This window comes from Hemicordylus capensis, chromosome 5, assembly GCF_027244095.1.
Source record: "Hemicordylus capensis ecotype Gifberg chromosome 5, rHemCap1.1.pri, whole genome shotgun sequence".
NCBI lineage: Eukaryota > Metazoa > Chordata > Lepidosauria > Squamata > Cordylidae > Hemicordylus > Hemicordylus capensis.
In genome coordinates, this window is record NC_069661.1 from 87443785 (window position 1) to 87463365 (window position 19581).

Sequence of the window (19581 nt, forward strand, 5' to 3'; positions counted from 1 at the left end):
GATTGGCCACAGCTTCCCAGATGCGTTCATCATATAAACACACAGTAAAACTCTATGTACAAACACCATACATCATAATCTATGCAGAGGTTTTACATAAATCCCCACATAAAAATGCCTTCCTTGTAAGAATTTTGTAGTGTATGAAAGAGCCCTTAATGTTAACAGTAAACCTGGCACAAGGCAGAACGCATAAATACATGTTAAGTCATCCAAACCTATGTGATACTGTAAGTATGTACAAGGAAAAACTCTGGTTTAGCCCCTCAACACCTTGACATACAACAACAGACAAAACAAAAACACACCACAGAACAGTTCAAGAAAGGAAGTGCTTGGGAGAAAATACCACCACCACCACAAGATGCTCCGCTAAGGACAAGATATCCCAAAACAGAATATGCAATTCTGTACAAGGCAAGTACAACAAGCACCCATCTCCTTTAACAAGTGTACAAATATATGCCGCAAAGACATTTGAAAATGTATTGGACTTTGACACATGATTGCTTCACCAGCACATAAAACCACCTTTGTTACCTATTTACTAATCTACTTAAGTACAGTCATTTGTAATGTTTAATCTAGCACTGATTCTATTATTTAAGTGTAAAGAATGCCCTGTGGCATCTCAGAAATGTATGTATTCTAGGACAGTACATTGAATACATTCCAAGTTTTCAACATCACTCTAAGCAGCCAAAAATGACGGCCAACACACATTACTAGTAATCTGGAGCTAGTACACTTCTGTCCCTTACCATCACTTAAACATCATCTGGTCTATGCTCTATCAACAGATTGTAGTTGTATTGACCAGGTGAATCTTGAATAAAGGAGCAATTCATATAGTAATGGAAGCCTGCAGGATTAGCACCAAGGCACACGCTAGACTAGAATCGTCCTGTCAAAAGTATTTCTATAGGCATTCCATGCGAGTACAGTATCTTAATTTCCTTTGTTCCCGTTGCTCATAACAAGCAATGTTACTAAGGCTTCATTTCAAAAGCGAGTTTTGCTCTTCCCCACTAGCAGCATTTGTGGTCCATGTGGAGCGCTGGCTTCCTTTCTTGCAAGTCAACTCCAAACCGAAGCATACAATGGGTGTGTTGTGCTCTGTGTGTGTATGGTATGGTATGCGGGAGCTCTTTGAAAAGGAGGTGTGAGCTGTTTCTCATACCTACTCACATCAGAAACTAATCAAACACAGCAACGGGGCGTGCAGTCCATAAAACTAGTGCAATCGCCGCTTTCCCTTATGACCTACATACAATACAATGGCATATAATACAATACAAGAGCTAGTGGGAAGGGGAAAGAAGGTGGCTTTCTTTTAATCCAGTTATAACAACATTACAGCTGAGCAAAGTGTGAACACTGCAATAGGGAATAATACAAAGGCTTGAGATTTTATACTTGGAACTCGCTGAAGTCCGAAAATACTGCTTTTGTAAACACTCTCTGAATTATGAAGAGGAGCCACTTTGAATGCATAAAGCCTATGCGAATAAGCACATGTGAAAGAGAGAGAAGGAAAGGAAGCATAGGGAATGGTGAGGATCCTCTTCAACAGCAAATACTAGCTTGCACTTCTGAGAACTGGCATTGCAATTATTTCTGTATTAAAGTGAATGATTTTTTAAAAATAAGATCACCCATGGAACTGGATGTAAAACCGACGCAGAAGGCACAAAAACTTCATGCAAGTGATATATACACCACCTTGGTCTCGGAGGATATCAAGTGGAAACAAGCAAACAAAAGCTTACCGCTCTTCCAGAGCAGCTTAGACGCACGGCAGCAGCCTCTTCTCCGACTAAATCCACAGCCAGATGCTTCCAAACCAGCAATCTGGTAATAGGAAGTGCATACAAACCTGAAAGCGTGGTGGTGGCGGCGGCGGCTGCTGCTGCTGCTGCTTCTTTTCGCACAGCCTACGAGAGCCCGTCTTGAGCCGCACACCTGCTTGCTTGCTTGCTTGCTTGCTCTTAGTCAGGGCGGCTGCTGCGCTCCTATAAGGCAGCAGCGTACAAGATCAATGTTAGGAGAGGGCAACACCCTTCTTTTGGGTCACCAGCTTTCACTCTGAGAACAACAGGCGAGCTGTCGAGATAACATTGCAGAGGAGCCTTGCTTTTGCAAGACACGCATACAAAGGCAGCCCCAGTGCCTTTGGACAGGAGATATGCAGTATTTATCACACTGCATTCCACCTTTTCTCTGTTCAGGAGCCAACAGCGGCAACCGACAGCTTGTTAAAATGGCAGCTTGGATGCATTCCTTGCTCTGTTAATTAGCCTCTAATACGCTTGTTTCTTCAGCTTCCTCTCAAGACCCCCCCCCCTTTGTTGTTTACTCCATGGTAAAGCCCAGCATAATATGCTATTCCCCCCTCCCCAGCAAAATGGCTGGTCCTTTCAGCACTGCCTTAGACAGCTCATTGGGTTCCACTAGCTTTTTGTAGCCATAGCAACAACTTATCCACCAAGCATGGTTGATCATGTGCAGATCCCCCCCCCCACTACCACACAAACACCGTCAACACAAAAGGTTAATTGCTGTTTGTCTTATAGCTATGATGAGGGTTTAAACACAGGATTTTTCTAGTTTTTCATTAAATTTGGGGGTGATAAATTCCTGGTTATTTGCAGAAAAGCTGTATAGTACTAGGCAATGTTGCATCCCTATCTCCATAATAAATACAGACTTTTTAAAAAAAGAAAGATGCCAGTGTGAGTGCAGACACACTATAACAAGTTCTGTGAGGGGAGTTGCTGTAGTTGTACACATTGGCAAGTGGAGAAAGTGGATCCGATTACTGTAAAATGTTCATAAGGCAGTTAGACTGCTTATTATTAGAATAGCCTCTTGCATGTCTATGGGAATGCACATGATCAGGGACGTTTCTAAACACGATCAAGAGTATATTTTATTTTGCAGCAATTTGTTATAGCAACCATTCTTTGAATGCTGTTCAGTAAATGCTACAGGGAAGAGGTGACTGGTGTGGGCGGCAGAAGGGGGGGGTCAAAAGGTTCCTTTAAAAGACATTACTGTCAATACCGGCAGAACCTAGAAGTTGCCAGGAACAGCAGTGCCCCGCCTGGCATCCCACACGGTGGCTGTCCCGGGTACTGCACTCATCTGGCCTCTGCGCATGCGCAGCAGCTATTTACATGGTTAGCATAGTGCCCAGGAAACTGGGCTGGGTGTCACTGCTCCCAGCAGCTTCCAGGTGCCGCCGCTGGTATCGGCAGTGAAGTCTTTTAAAGGTACCTTTCACCACTCCCCCCCCCAGAGCCGCGCTCATCAGCCGCCTCTTTCATGGAGTGGGGGGAGTAGACAGTCACTATTGTCCACTGTTTATTCTAAACGGATATAACAGGAAATCCTAACATTTGTTTCTGTCGTTTAATATATATGCAGTGCTCCTGCTATTTAGAGCAGCCATGTCATCATAATTTTCTGGCGGGGCTCTCATGCCTTTAAATCGGTCATGGCACACAGAATTTTAAAAAGTTAAGCCTTACCTGGAATAAAATGCACATATGGGAACAGCTTCACCTGTTGAATTTCTGCCTGTGACAACTGCCAAAGGCATAGGAGTTCTAACAAAGAAGGTGGCATTTCTAAACAAACAAAATGAGTAGAATTCCAGTGAATCTCACCTAAAGCAAAATACGAGGCAAATTTAATAAAGTGTGCCGTCAAGTTGATTTCGACTCCTGGCACCCATAGAGCCCTGTGGTAGTTGTGCAGAAATGAGGCCTCTGAAAGAATCTGAGGGATGGCTTTAAATGGGGCTTAGACAAATTCCTGTAGGACAGGTCTATCAATGGTTACTAGTCTGGTGGCTACAGGACAACTCCAACCTCAGAGGCAAGATGCCTATGAATGTCACTTGCAGGAGAGCAACAACAGGAGAGAGGGCATGCCCTCACCTCTTGCCTGTGGACTTCTCAGAGGATCTGGCGGGCCACTGTTTGAAACGGGATGCTGGACTAGATAAGCCTAGGGTCATAGGATTTCTTTTGTATGGGGTGTAGGGGAGTAATGCACATCAACTCACATACAGATATACAGAAGCACTTTTTGGAGCCCTTGCAGCAAGCCCCACAGTTTACACTGAATATCCCACTCAGGAATATAATGACCCACATTGATTGGTCTTGGGGTTCGGGAGCTGCGCACACTTTGCATGGTGCAATGTTATATGTTTGCTTAATATGCTGACCTAATGTAATGGCTTGTTCTGGGCTTTTAAAAACTATTTTCTTAGTTTATGATCTGTTTCAACCATCTGTAAATTGTGCTTTTCATAAAGTAATAATGGTCAGAAAACTAGCTTTCTATTCCCCTGAATTATGTTTTGTGTTTTTCTTTTGCTGGCTCTTATTCCAATAACATTCTAAAGCAGGGAAATTATTATATGCAGATAGGACATTCCTTAAATGGGGATGGGGGAGCAGCTGATTCTAAGCACCTCAGTAGTTTCAAATGAAAATCATTGCCAGCTATTATGACTCAAATACTCTTTCCTGAATCATGGCCCATGGGCACTGACCAGTATGGTCGCTGTTTTCATAGCAATTTGCTGATTCTGCAGCTGACTCAAAAGCTGCTGGCAGATGTGCATGTAGCAATTTCCACAATTTATTACTGACATGTAATTACTTTGCATCACTTTTAAAAATACCACTTCGCTGCAATTAGTTTAGGAGCTACCTAGTTGTAAAGAATACAGTAAATGTATACTTCCCTACAGAGTCCTATACACCTCTCAGGGGTGCTACCAACTTTAATAGGGTCATTATGCAATACCCTGGAGCTGTCACTCATCCACCATTTTGTGTGGGCTGCTCTTGGTAAAATGTCCAACCCATCCTCCGAGGAGTTCAGTATCTGTCCCTCTCATTGTATCTTCACACCGATCCTACTGCAAGAGGCTAGTAACAGAGCTAATAACAGCTCTATTCACACATTATGTTCAACACACACACAATTTGTGTACAAATTGTATGTGTGTACACAAGAGCTGTACTACTACAAAAAATATTTATACACCACTTTGCAAAAATTTCTCAAAGCAGTTTACATAAAAGTAATAAATAAGACAGCTCCCTGTTCCCAAAGGGCTAACAATCTAAAAAGAAACCTAAGTTTGACACTAGCAATAGCCACTGGAGAGACACTGCGCTGTGGATGGGGTTGGATAGGTTCAGTTGCTTACCCCCTTCTTTTATTACCACTTCTAAATGTGCCTCTTTGCTCAGTTAGCAGGGGTTAGGTGTATGCATGTAAAGTCATGCACACATTATCTTCACTTCAGAATACATACTCTAGAACACAAAACTTCCAATCTGTGCCCTGCATTTGACGGGTCCTGCACTTAGGCTCACGTTTGAAAGGGCACATTAACAGTCATTTACACAGAGCTGATGCAGAAGAGACATCTTCTGGCACACACAATAAGGAAGGGGTTGTGCCAAGAGTGCAACTTCTATTAAGTTGGTGGAGGACATGTTGACACCTTCAGGGCACATCCCTTTATCATGGGGGGGGGCTGATCATCTGCATCATCCCTCTACATGTGCTCTGAATTTGGAACTCGTGTAGAGGAACAATTCAAATGATGAACATGCCCCCCCCCCACACACACACAAAAGATAAAGGAATGTGATGCAACAGTGAGCATGATCTTGGCACAACCTCAGGCTTATTTTGTTTACTATAGGCCGTCTAATCCAAACCACCCCACAGACACATGTGCATGCGTACATACACCTGAACACATGTACAGCATGCATGTCTGAATAGGGATACCCATTGAGCTTCCTGGCCAAGCTGGTCTACCTAATTAGCCCTGGCCCTATCCACCCCCAGCATAGTACCTCCAGTGACTGTTGCTGGTGTCTATCTTATATTTCTTTTAGATTGTGAGCGCTTTGGGGACAGGGATCCATCATATTTATTTATTATTTCTCTGTGTAAACCGCTCTGAGCCATTTTTGGAAGGGCGGTATAGAAATTGAATAAAATAATAATAAATAAGATAGTGAGTGAGGTGTTAATGTGGTCTGGTGAATAGAGTGCTGGACTTGGGTTAATTAGGTAGACCAGCCAGTAAGACCAAAAGAGGAAGTTTCAGGCAGGGGAGGAGGGGCTGGAGGAAGCTCCCTGCTCTAGAGGATTCCCTGATTTCTGGTTATTCCCAAACTCTTTGAACAGAACAAAAGAGTGTCTCTTTCTGAATGTATGTAGCACAAATGGCTTCTGTGGCTGTTTTTCTGTGTGAAAAGAAACTATTTTAGTTGTGTACTGTCGACACGACTCAATGGCACAACTTTACTGTATTTTGCTCTGTTTGAAGAGTTTGGGGTGGGTGGGGAGAGGGATGACAAGAAAACCTATTACATAATCTAGGGGTGTGCATTTTGGAATTTTCTTGTTTCGATTTGTATCCAAATCGAAACACCCCCATTTTGTTTTGTACCCAAATTTTCTGAATCCGAATCAGCCCTGTTTTGTTTTGTAGCCGAATTTTCCGAATCCGAATCGATTTGGATTTTTAAAAAGGGTCCCAGGGCAAAAAGAGTGGGGGGTGGTGGTGGGAGCTAGCAGCCAAATTTCAAAGGAATTAGGCAAAGGGCTGATTTTTTGTGAATTTTTAAAGTTTACACATCTTTAAGAATTTTCCCATAGGGAATAATGGAGATTCCAGCAAATGTATCGCTTCAAATCAAGGGGAAAGGGATGACCCAGAGCAGAGTGTGGTGGGTGGTAGTGCCCAATGGGGGCAAGGAAACTTCCAGAATTGTTTCAAAGAAATTGGGCAAAGGGCTGATCTTTTGTGATTTGATGAAGTTTGTGTGTCTTAAGATTTCTCCCATAGGGAATAATGGAGGTTTAGGTTTCAGCAGCCCCATAATTCCACTTGGGGGGAACTGGGGTTGCCCAGAGTGAGGGGTTGTGTAGTGCACATAGGGTGCCAACCACCCCCATACCCACAAGCCCATGGGGTACTGGGTTTTGTTGTTTCTGAGGTGTTCATTGTAGATTCTCTGGTAGCATATGAGATTTTCAGTGAAAAACAAGAATCCACTCTCATATGCTACCAGAAAATCTACACTCAGAACACCACAGAATCAACACAACCCAGCACCCCATGGGTTAGCAATCCTTCCCCTGGCCAATGTGGGGTCAGTAAAGAGTGGCAAGAAGCAAAAGAGCCAATGGGGAACAAGGAGGGAATTGTCAGCAGGTTAGCCCATGATTTAGGTCACCGATCAGAAGGCTGGAAGGGTGGGAAATTCAAAGAGATGTCAAACACAAAATGGAGACTGACTCAGAGATCACCACAAAATAGAGGTCCGAAACAACAAAACGTTTTGTAGCCAAAACAGGGACGTTTTGTTTTGTATACAAAACTTTTGGATCTGGAAAATGGGTGTTTTGTTTTGTCTACAAAACATCCGAAACAGGCTGTTTTGGGTACAAAACATTTTGTATCCGAAACATTTCGCATATCCCTAACATAATCCTCACAACAATCTCTAAATGGCATCAGGCTGACAAACAGAGTGCTAATGCATACTAGTTAGTAGTGCTTGCTTCAGCAGCACATATACTAAAATTGGTACTACTAGTCAGTAGCATCAACTATTTGCCCATGCTGGCAGCTCTGTGCTGCCTCAACAGCATCACAGGTTTCATATATATGCAAAGTAGGTAAGTGACCTTAAAACTGTAGTACATATGCTGGTAACCTCCAGGCTTGACTAATGCTCTCTATGTGGGGCTGTCTTTGTACATAGTCCCGAAACTACAACTGGTATAGAATGTGGAAGTCAGACTGGTCTCTGGGTCAACCCGAAGGGAACATATAATTTATTTATTTATTTATCTATCTATCATATTTTTATACTGCCTGATATGTACATTTCTAGGCGGCGTATATAACATAGATTTTAAAGAACTGCACAGGCTGCCAATATGTTTCCGAGCGAAATACTAAGTGCTGGTGATTACCTATAAAGCCCTGAATGGCTTGGGTCCAGGGTATTTAAGAGAGCATCTCCTTTGTCATGGATCCTGCCACCTATTAAGATAATTTGGGGAGGTCCTGTTACAGTTGCCGCTAATTTGTCTGGTGGCAGCTCGTGGCCGGGCCTTTTCTGTGGCTTTTCCAGGGCTTTGGAATGAACTCCCTGTCAAAATAAGAGCTTCTCTATCTCTAATCGTTTTTTAAAAAGACCCTTAAGACATGCTTCCCCCCACCCCCGCCCCACTCAGGTTTTTAAAATAAAACTAATTTAAAAACTGTTTGTTTTACTCTGTGAAATTGTTTTGTTATTTTATTTTTATATTGTAATTTGAATTATGTACACACACACACACCTCTCTCTCAGGCAGTATATAAATATCCTATATAATAAAATGGTTGGGTACCTGTGTCCGTGTCTTTTTCGGGTGTTCTGCGCATGCGTGGTGCGCGTGTGCGCAGAACACGGCGAGAGACACACAGAGCGGGTGCCGGCCGCCATGTTGGGTGGGTGGAGGAGAAGCGAAGAGGCGGGCCGAGGAGAAGCGGCCGCTGCCGGGCAGGGGGAGGAGCAGTGGCAGGCCGAGGAGAAGCGGCGGCCGCCGGGTGGGCCGAGGACAAGCGGACGCCGCCGGACGGCCAGGCGAAGCTAGGAGGCGGCGGGGGAAGCCAGGTGAGGCGGCAGCGGCCCCGGGTGGCACTGGCCCCGGCCGGAGGAGGCAGTGGGCCCGGGCGGGAGGAGGCGGCGGGGGAGGGCGGAGAAGGCGGCGGGCCCGGGGGAAGCCGGAGCCTGGGGGAAGTGGGCCCGGGGGAAGCCGGAGGAGGCGGCGGGCTGGCGGCCAACATCGGGCTCCGCAGCGGCGGCGGAGAGACCGGGCCGGATGGTGGCGGTGGGCGCACTCAGCCCCGCCAGAGACGGGGAGGGGGAGGAAGAGAGAAAGTTAGCTGGCCCCAAAGGTCTACTAGTGCCCGTTAATTTAACGGGCTGAAAGTTACTAGTGATAAATAAAATAAATTAGTTCATGGAGACTGGCCTCGGGCTAAACAGTAAGCTTTAGACAGATGTTTAGTATTTCATATACACAAGCTATATTCATAAAATTATGCTCAATGGACATACAGTAGTAGACTTCATAACTGCATCTGAGGGAACCTGTATTCAGGTTCACTTTTTAAATGAACGTATCAGTAGCGGCTGGTGGTCGTCGGAGCAGGAGCAGCAGGGGAGAACCTGGTCATTGAGGCAGAAGCCTACCCCGCTCCTTTCCTTCATGCCAGTGGGCTTGGGTATTTACCCAAGCCTGCCAGCACTGAGGAAAACAGAAAGAGCAGAAAAGCAGGACAAAAGGAGAAAACAGAAAGTTTTGCGGGGTGAGGGGAAGAAGGCAGGAAGCAAAAAAGCAGGGAGAAAGGCAGAAAGCAGAGAGGAAGGGCAAAAGCTAGAAAGAGGGTCAAGAAGGGAGAAAGCAGGGATTATATGCCCCCTCTCACCAAGCAAACATGCTAGTAAAGATCAGAATAACCAGAAATCAGGGAATCCTCTAAATCAGGGAATCCTCTAGATCAGGGATTCTCAACACTGGGTCCTCAGATGTTATTGGACTTCAACTCCCAGAATCCCCAACCCCAGTGGTCTTTGGTTGGGGATTATGGGAGTTGAAGTCCAATAACATCTGGGGACCCAACATTGAGAACCCCTGCTCTAGATCAAGGAGCTTCCTCCAGCCCCTCCTCCCCTGCCCGAAACTTCCTGTTTTGGTCTTATTGGCTAGAACAGCCACTACTCAAACTGTTCCAGCCAATCTGATTCCTAGGGGGGTCCCCCAGGCACTGCTCCCTGGAAGAAGGGGGAAATATATTAAAATATACTCCCTGAAGCAACCATGAGTGCATTTTAACCCATTATTTTGTCCTTTTCCTCTTAAGTTGACAGTGCAAACATCTAAAGTGGCATTTTTGTCATAGCTATTTGGAACTAAAAGCTCCAGGCCAGTGTGAAGCCTGAGAGAGGAGAAGAGGTCTTAGGAACTGTCTCATGTGTTCTTTTGTAGCGCTTCTGGGTCATGCAGAAATGGAAGTGGGGGTATTGCTAAGAATCCATCCTTTGAGCAGTACTTCCTTTAGTGTATCCTGCCACTCGCAGAAACAAAAAGTGAGGCCTTTTCCTCACTGCAGCAGCTTGCTGAGAGCAAACCCAGATTAATTTACTCAAAAACCAACGACGGAATATCTACACTTGCTTTATGATAATGGAACATGGAGGCAGCACAGTTCCTTAAGAATCTCTGGAGTAGTTGCCACATCAAGCAGTCATGACACATGAACTGAAATCTCTAGGGCTCCTAGATTTTGCAGACAAGGGCCCGGTTCAGGAGTTTGAGCTCCACTGACTAGGCTATGTATGAAGTGGAAGAAAGCAGGAGAATGAAACTGTTATGCAGGAAGATCTGTGCTAGTTTGAAGCTAAGCACTGCCTCAGCATTATCAAACAGGATGGCTTTAGAGGCCTACTGTTCCCAAAGTGCAGAGAGAGTGGAAAGATATTAACTCTTTACAAGGCATCAGCAGGAACATTAAAATCCAGACTTTAATTATGTTCAGCTAAATTAAAATCAATTTGCCATGGCTACTACTCAGATACATTTTTTTAAAAAAATCACAGGCTTGGAATAATCTTGTTGGCTGCCTGTTTGATACTTTACTCATAGCAATAGTATCGAGCACTCCTAAATTTGAGGATAAGAGTGGCAGACATTTCATACAGCTTCTTTCCAGATAGATACCTTTGTCCACACATCATGCATTATTGCATTTTATTGCTTTAATAAAGTTGCAGGGGAGTAATGGCAGGAGATAGGGCACGCCCTCAACTCCTGTCTGTGGCTTCCAGCGGCATCTGGTGGGCCACTGTGTGAAACAGGATGCTGGACTAGATGGGCCGTGGGCCTGATCCAGCAGGGCTGTTCTTATGTTCTTATGCGACTTTCCCTGTTCTTCCAAATCCCACTCCAATATGATCTGCAGTACCATCCAACACCAATAGAAGAGTTGTAGCCCTGTGTGAATTTTCAGAATACATTCTTGCGCTATTATTCTCCTTTACTTTGGAAAACGGGTTTTGTGAAATTAGTACAAAGAATGATTATAGCTCCCTTGTCAAGATAAATATGAACTGTTCAGTTACATTGGTTTTTTTAAAGGACTGTCAATCCTCGCATGCAGTTGGCAGCCCTAGGCAGCAAATGCCACAAGAGCAAATCCCAGTGAAGCAGCAATTATGGGAAATAATACAATCCTTCTAGATATAGAATTGCTATAATTATTCATGAAGGTAATTGAATACCCCAACAATACCTCATTAGATTACAATGTTGGGGGATGATCCAGTCGATCCCTTACATGTGCCACTAAACAAGCTAATCTTCTTGTGGAAACTGGTGGAGGGAAACTCCCAATTGCGTATGGAATAGGAAAGGTGAATTTAGTAACTGGATTAACCCCTTTATGTGCAGCTATATCTGAAAAACATTAACAGAACTGCAGAACATTTATCAGCTCAATGACAAGGTCTATGCAAAAAGATAGGTTCAAAAACCATGGTATTTTATTATGATTTCTCATATAGCTCCATTATTCAGTTAACTGGAGTTGAAAAGATAAAGACAGGGAACATGTACATACCAAAGGTGGTGTTTTTTGTTTGTTTGTTTGTTTGTTTTGGGTAGCAATTTGAAATAAATTGTGAATAAAACATCTTTGTACCCATGATAGAAGCTTGTTATATTGTGCTAATTTTTCTCCAAGGGTTTCACTTCTTTTCTCTGTTTCCTAGTGTAGTTCCTTTACACTAGGAAACAGCATGTAAATGAACCAAGATGAGAGTCATAATATAGCTAGCCACAAACAGGTCTGAGACTCAAGATGACACATCTCACACTTGTGTCTTCTCACCTGCTGCAGAAACCAGGCCAGGGCACTGCAAACATTTTAGAAATGTAAGAAGGGGAAAGTGAAGCAGGAAAAGTAGCAATCGTAGCCAAGAACAACACATGAGTGAACTATGCACTTATACATTCTTGAGAACACACACTACTGGCAGTTGGGATATGATTCAGTAGAAAGGGTGGTGGTCCCCTCAGCATTACGCATACAAAGGCATACACTAAAGTTCCTAAAGCAGAGCCTGGATTACAACCTCATTAACATAAGACTTCCTTCTGAGTAATAAGGTACTGCCTAATTCTAAAGGGGTAACGCTATAGAGCCACCTAATGGCGCAGTGGGGGAGTAACCTGCCTAGAGAGAAGGCTGTAGGTTTTAATCCCCGTCGGTGTGTTTCCCAGATTATGGGGAATTTATATCGGGCAGCAGCGATATAGGAAGGTGCTGAAAGGCATCATCTTACATTGTGCTGGAGAAGGCAATGGTAAACCCCTCCTGTATTCTACCAAGAAAACCAAATGGCTCTGTGATCGCCAGGAGTCAACACTGACTCAACAGCACAACCTAACCTAACGCTATAAAAAGCCAGCGTAGTATTGTGGTTCAAGTGTTGGACTAGGACTGAAGAGACCAAAGTTCAAATCCCCACTCAGCCATGAAACTCACCAAGTGACTCTGGCCCAGTCACTTATCTCTCAGCCATCAATCCTACCTCACAGGATCGTAGTGAGGATAAATAATTGAGCTTATAGCTTCTATGGTGCTTCTTGGCTATCTGTGATAGTGGCACCAAAGCAGAGCAGAAAACAAGCAAACCACTCCTTCTCCAGAAAGCTATAATGGCGGTATTGAGAGCAAGACTCAAGTATTTTATTGCTACAGTCCCTCATTTGAGACTTCTGGCATTTATTCAAGCATCCTGTCATCCAAATCCATGCTGTATTGAACCCAAAAGGATGTACAATCAAGCTATATTGCATGGGCTTATTTTAAGGGTTTATTTTAATTTTTGTTCTGTCTCCCTTCCTGTTTTACAGGATACATACTGTATGCACAGATATATTTTCAGTCTAGTAATTGAGCAGTTTTGGGTTTTTTTAATATTCACATATGCTAAAATGAGACAAAGATTCTATAAAAATGATCTTTTGTAAGCCTCATTTGGGTTTGCCTCAGTTTTGTTTTTATAGAACTATCCATACATATTTTGGCTGTATACAGATGTAATGGATAACCGTAGTTAATCGTGGCCGAGATTGTAACTCTTTTATGCCTGAATGCACAAAACTGCAGTTATGGGTGGAAAGCTAACTCCACGTTGACTTGCTGAACTCCAGTTTGAACCATCAGTTATCTCTAAGGTTTACGGCCAACAGCTGAAGTTTGGCCACCAAGGCGTTAAGTCCAACTGCCAATTCAGCTATAACAGCAGTTTCACACCGATTTTCAAACCACAATCATAGAGGCGACAGTGCAGACCAGGAACTTTAAATGGGTTTAAAGGTCCGCACCCGATCCCTGTGCCTACACCATCCACAGAAGCAGATATGCCCTGGCAAATGGCCTCCTCATGGCAGGGATACCCAGCATGTGCAGGGCATCCCTCTTCAGATGGGGAGCAAATATTTTTGGGAGGCTCTCCTGTCCAGGTTTGAAGAACTGCTTCTACCTGCTCAATGGTGTGATGAGAACTTGCCTGGCAGATTATTTCTCCTATCTTTCCCCAAACACAGATGGGCCTTTTCGAGGGTCTGTATGAATGCCCTCCCTTTGGAATATTTGGCTGGTAGATACAGTAGAATTCCAATTGAGCAGAGATATTGCCCCTGTAACTCTAATGAGATTGAGTCAGTTGCACATGTGCTCCTGCAGTGTGTCTTTTATCAAGACCTTAGGTGAAGGTTAATTGACCCTCTTTTACATAATCTGCCAGGTAGATTGGACAAATTCTACATCAAACATTTGCTAATAGATATGAATTCAATGATCACACATACAGTTGCAAAGTTCTGTTGTTCTGCAACACAGTTTCATTGCACTCTGCTCACTAATGGTTAGATCCAATGTGCAGTTATGTTATTAATATAGCTATGTTTAAAATTTTATATTGTTTTAGATGTTGTGCTATTGGTCAAAGACCATAATAAAGCCTGACTGACTGAAGAGCTATCACAAGCAGGGATTTCAGGATCAGCCAAGTTCTATCTTTTTCACAGAAAGGTTGCGGAGGGGGCCCCATCCTCTCTCCCTTTTGGGGACTTTGTGCCCTCCAGGCTTACTCATGGGCAGGGTCAGGCAGCTGGACTAGCAATGCTCCACCATCTGAAAGGTGTCTTCCTTTATGATGAATATGGTTATAGACTCAGAAAAACCAGAGAGTGCCAGGCCACAGGGCACCCCACACAACTCATGAGAAGAACCATCAGAGGGGAGGAGAAAGAACTGCCAACCACAACCACCAAAATTATGTGAGGGTTGAACGTCCCCTTCTCCCACAGACAGCTCTCTCACGAGAGTGTCAGGCCATTGGGGCTCTAAATAGAGTAAGGTTCCTTTTTTGATGGCAGCCATGGGGAGGGGTACCCTGGAGACAGCTTTCCACTGTTAATGGAACTGCTCCAGGGTGATTAGCAAAATGTGTTAGGGTTTTGTGTGGGGAATTAGCAAACTGGGGTGTATAAGTCCCACGTCAGAATAATTTTTGTGCAAAACTTTGGTTACAAGAAAATGAACGGACAGAGAGGTTGAAGTTCAAAAACAAAGTTTTATTTGGGGTTCAGTGGAATAACCAAGTTGATTAAAGCAATATTACTACCAACAGTATGTTGCAAGATGAAACAGACAACTGCAAAGAGGACATTTAGCTTAGTGTGCAAATTAAAATAACCTTCAAGCTGGGCAGAGAAAGGAGGCTTGAGAGAAACAGGTGTTTGGATTTAAGAAAGCAAGCAATAGAGGAAGCAGTGATTATCCTAGAGCCTTAGTGGAGATTGGACCCTTGTGGCTCAGGCGCAACCAAACGAACTCTTTCCTCAGGGATGGAAGCAGGTGATGAAGAACCATAAGCAGCTTGGGGGTTATGCCGCAAGGGTAAATCCAAAAGGTGTCTGTTTTCATGCAGCCAGTTTCTAACAGCAGCAAGGTGGGCTGGATAGATTGAGCCAGTGAGGAAGGCTGATGTGGAGGCTGGAAGTGTGGATGGCATGCACAGCAAGACATGGCCAGGTGTTATGGCCGGTGCCAAGTCTAGCATCCAAACTGCAGGTGACTCCACAATGTAAAAACAAAATGAAGCTTTCAAGGAACCAGGGGCAATTATAGCCCAAAATGTGTCCTGAGGCAACATTCCAGCTGCTCTTCTTTCCTGGGAAGGACAATTCTGGTGAATCTCAAAAGGATTCATTGTCTGTGTTTGCTGTGCTTGAATAAAACACAATGATTTGCATGGGTCAAGAGCAACCTATATGTAAATAGAATGAATGAACATGCAAGCAAGGTATCTCTCAGGTCAGAAGAACCTAGTAAACCAATCAGTAATTTTAATGAGTACACTTCTGAGTTCCTATTGCCCACTTAGCTCTTTTGTGATGGGAAGGGAGTTGCATTCCCTCTGCCTTATCTGACTTTCCTGCTGAGGTGATTTAGCTAGTTTGAGGCAACTGCAGAGGAAGGGGTCAGTCTTGGGACAGAAAGATCTTGAGAGGAGGCTAACCCAAAAGTTAACTCCAGAGTCTACTTTGACATTCCCAAACATAGAGAAGGGCATACAGCTAATCCCCTTTCAATTCGTTTGGCAGCTGTTGAATTTGGGGGCAACTGTCCCACTGCCTGCTAAGTGACTGGTCCCTAATATGCCAACAAATGGGGAGCCCATGATCCCATGAGACTCCTGAGCATCTTAAAAGTGAAAACCACAAGCCTGTGCTCTCAGACAGGCTTCTGGGAGCCCACAGAATAGCAGTGCTAGCAACACCACTTCTTGGGGACCGCAGCAAAACTGCTACAAAAATTTGCCACCTGCCAACCCCCTCACCTATATAGATATGCATCCTGCCTGCCCCCCCAGGGGCAACACTGCCATCCTAGGGAAGCTGGAAACTGGAGATCACCTATCCCGCTGATACCCACACTGGGAAATCTGCATATGATGGCATGCCAGGCTGGACCTGGGAGTTTTGAATGGGCTTAGGGTCTGTGCCGCAGCCCAGTGTCTGCACCGTCCATGCAAATGGTTTGGGTTGGGGTGCTATTGGCAGGGTTTGAAAGGCACCCACCCCCAGAAGGGACTCCTGAGCAGCCAAGTTCTATTCTTTTCAAAAAAAGGATGGGGAAGTGGGGGCAGGGCCAGCAGGATCAAGATCGATCCAGTTTTTGGAACGATTCTTCCTCTGTGATGAGGATGGCTACCAAAGTCCATATGGACTATGCTCCTTCATGAACATTTTAGGCCATGGGTGCTTTAGGTAGAGCTGTGCTCTACTGCTGTGTGTTGGAAAGCGGTGGGCAGGGGTATTCCAGAGACAGAAGCCAAAGTGCCATGTAAACAAGCACGCTGCCTGACCATATCACCTGTGACCTTTGCAGTTGCCCCCGCTGCCCTGGGGTTGGGGGAAGAAGAGGTAAGTGCCCTCTCTCCCACGATTCCCCACACTGCTTATCTGCATATGGCACACAGACGGAGCAGAACTGGGAGTTTTGAATTTGTATAAATGTACGTCCAGTTGGCCCACTCCACGGCCATGCACACGGCCAGGCTATGGCATATGGGGTGTCAGATGTGTGCAGGACTTCTGAGGGATTCTAGGAGAGGGAGATAGTGGAGAATCTTTTTTATTTTTTACCATGGAGAGTTTGGGGTCACAGTAAAGTGGGGTCCCCTTGGGTTCATTGGTGGTTAAGTGGGAGGCTCAACTCGCCTCAGTTAAGGTGGGGATCACACTTTAATAGTCACAGCACAGCGATATCCCCAGTAGACTGGCCCTCTCATGAGAGTGTGAGCCCACTGGGCAGCAAGCTGCCAGACAGCAGATTTGTAATGGATCTGGACGGATAGCTTTGCCAGCGTCACCCCTCTCAAAATCTTCCCTGGTTATGGTGAGACGGACCCCTCAGCCCTCCCCCATCTGCATATCCCATTCTAGCAAAATGTGGATATTCACCAGCCCCCAAACCATAGGAGAATCTGTGCTTGTGTGGTGCTTTCAGGGTGCGGAGCTATGGAAGGGAGCAAAGCCATTGCTGGTGGAAGAAGTGCTGGCACTGCAGGGCATTTAAAGGGCTTTTAATACCCTTTCCCTGCTGATGGAGGGTGGAGCACTCCAAAAATGCACAATCTCACTCAGCACACCCCTTCAAGATCATAGCCAATTGCCGCTGTCCCACTGACGTGGTGATGCTTTGCCCAGAGTCTGGCTGTGGAGCTGGCTGGGATCGGCCTCGGAGGCCAAGCAGCAGGGAGGGGCTCCCCCCTTCTGCAACTGGAGTTTGGCTGGCTGCATTTTAGTGGACATCTGCAGCAGAATTTGGAGTTAAGAATTGGAACCTTGGCCACCTTTAACTGCGGTTAGCCGTTACATCTGAATGCAACCTCCGTCTCCTGCAGAAGAGCATATTCTGCAGTAATGCTAGAAAGATATATTATAATCTAGCACCATAAACGTGGGCACTCATTAACAGAATAAAAGCCATGTCCTTACCTTGAGGAGCTTGCAGTTTAAATTTCAAGTGTGGGAAACAAAGGATGTGGCACTGCTACTAAACACTATTAGGAATAGACTATGAACCCTTTGGGGGCAGGGAATCATCTTAATTATTATTTTCTGTGTAAACTGCTTGAGATCTTTGCTGAAAAACAGTATCCTGATTTTCAACAAGTAGTTCTCAAAGCAGTTTACAGAGAAAAAGGAATAAGATGGCTCCCTGTCCCAACAGGGCTCAGACTCAAATAAAAGACAGAATGCCTTTTAACCAGTTCACTAGCACATCTACTCCTTGGAGAGAAGGATCTAACAACTTGTACATGGCTTCATAGCTTCCAAATTAGACTACTATAATGTGCTCATTCAGTGCATACTATGAATGTTTTCTCACAGGTAAATTCTACTGCATCGCAGGGGATTTACTCCCAGGTAAGTATGCACAGGATTTCAGCCTAAATGGGATACCAATGGGAGCTTCCTGCCAGATAAACAGCACATACGGAAGCTTGATCCAGATTAGACCATGCCAGATGAAAGAGTTAATCACGCTGCAATTCCAACTTGCACTGTACCCCAACCACACACATATTATTTTCTTTTTTAAAACACAGGCAAGAAAGGCACAAATTACATGTGTAGTTTGTCCCTTTGAGATCTTCACTGGATACCACATAGTTGTCAGGATACTTAGAAATTAAAATCCTAAACAGCTTGAGTCCAGATAGCCTAATGTCTGCTAACCCAGCTGCTTATTACTATAATAGAGTAGTAAAATCTTTGATTAATAAAATTTTATGTACAACATACATAAGATGTGAAATGTAAGGTACTTTATATAGCTGTAGAGGGGTGGGTGAGTGTGGCTGTGGGGGCGTGTTTCTAAATTAGACAATTTTTATAGCAGAAGCTGCCTAGAGTATTTCAAGCGGCACTTAAGAGAAATCCAAATTTTAATTGGTTTTTTAAAAAAAGACTGGAAAAGCTAGATACAGTCAAAATGATTTTAGAGGAAAGGTCTTATTCACTGGTCATGAATCTTGTTTACAAACTAGGGATTTACGAAAGGAGGCTATCTATCTTGTCATCGCATTGGCCCCTCATCCCAACAGTGTCATGTTTTATTATATTCCATGCATACCGCACCCATGAGAGCTGCAGACTAGGTTAGTGTTCCATTTTAAGATATCTAGTATTGCTCTTCAAAGAACTCTAAGAACCCACAGGATGTAACATGTCAGTTTATTAAAATGTTTTAACAACCAATTTCACCTTTGGTTTCTAACCTTGGTTTTCCAAAACTTTTGTGTTTAAAATATACTTTTAAAAATACAATCCTCTGGGTATTTAGAGGAGAGCTGGTTTTTAATGTCATTGTGAGATGCTGGTGAAGTCAAGGAAGAGCTTATGCTTCCCCTAGTAACAACCATATCTTCCTAGCGAGGACCATCTCACATCCTGAGTGCAAAATTATGTATTTTTAAAAATTCCAGTGTGAAACTGCCCAGGCCCTAAAGGTCAGCTTCCGGGGGCCTGCTCTCTAGCCCTCCATTAACAGAAACCTGATTGGCAGGTATCAGTGCCTACGTCTTCTCAGTGGTGGCATCACAGTTCGCAGGATTAATTTTTCCTCTTACCATCTTCAGACAGATGGTCAAGACTTTCCTTTCTTGGAACAATTTTTATGCTTCTAGAATACGATGTTATGCCTCTGTTTTATCTACTGCTGCGCCTGTTTTGATTTATTGTTATTTAAAATTATTCTTCATCACTTATACTTTTCCCCAATAGCAGTTTAGTTCAGGTGCTAAGAATTATTTTTAAATCTTCACCTCTCCCATACATACAGAAAACTACAAACCCCAACGTTCCCCTGGAACAAGAAATCAGTTAAACCATATT

At 44.2% G+C, this 19581-nt stretch overlaps 1 protein-coding gene across 46 annotated transcripts in view; it reads right to left on the reverse strand.

Annotated features, from left to right (window-relative positions):
• SORBS2 (sorbin and SH3 domain containing 2) overlaps positions 1-19581 on the reverse strand; it is a 395454-nt gene that overhangs the window by 281991 nt on the left and 93882 nt on the right. For 2 of the 46 annotated variants that reach the window (XM_053254395.1, XM_053254445.1), the window contains exon 1: positions 1770-2367. The exons of 40 other annotated variants lie outside the window; for them this stretch is intronic. The gene's annotated coding sequence lies outside the window, so the exon portion shown is untranslated. Of the gene's footprint in view, positions 1-1769; positions 2368-19581 lie in introns of those variants that run through there. 4 more of the 46 variants (XM_053254396.1, XM_053254442.1, XM_053254443.1 and 1 more) reach the window with 4 other exon arrangements.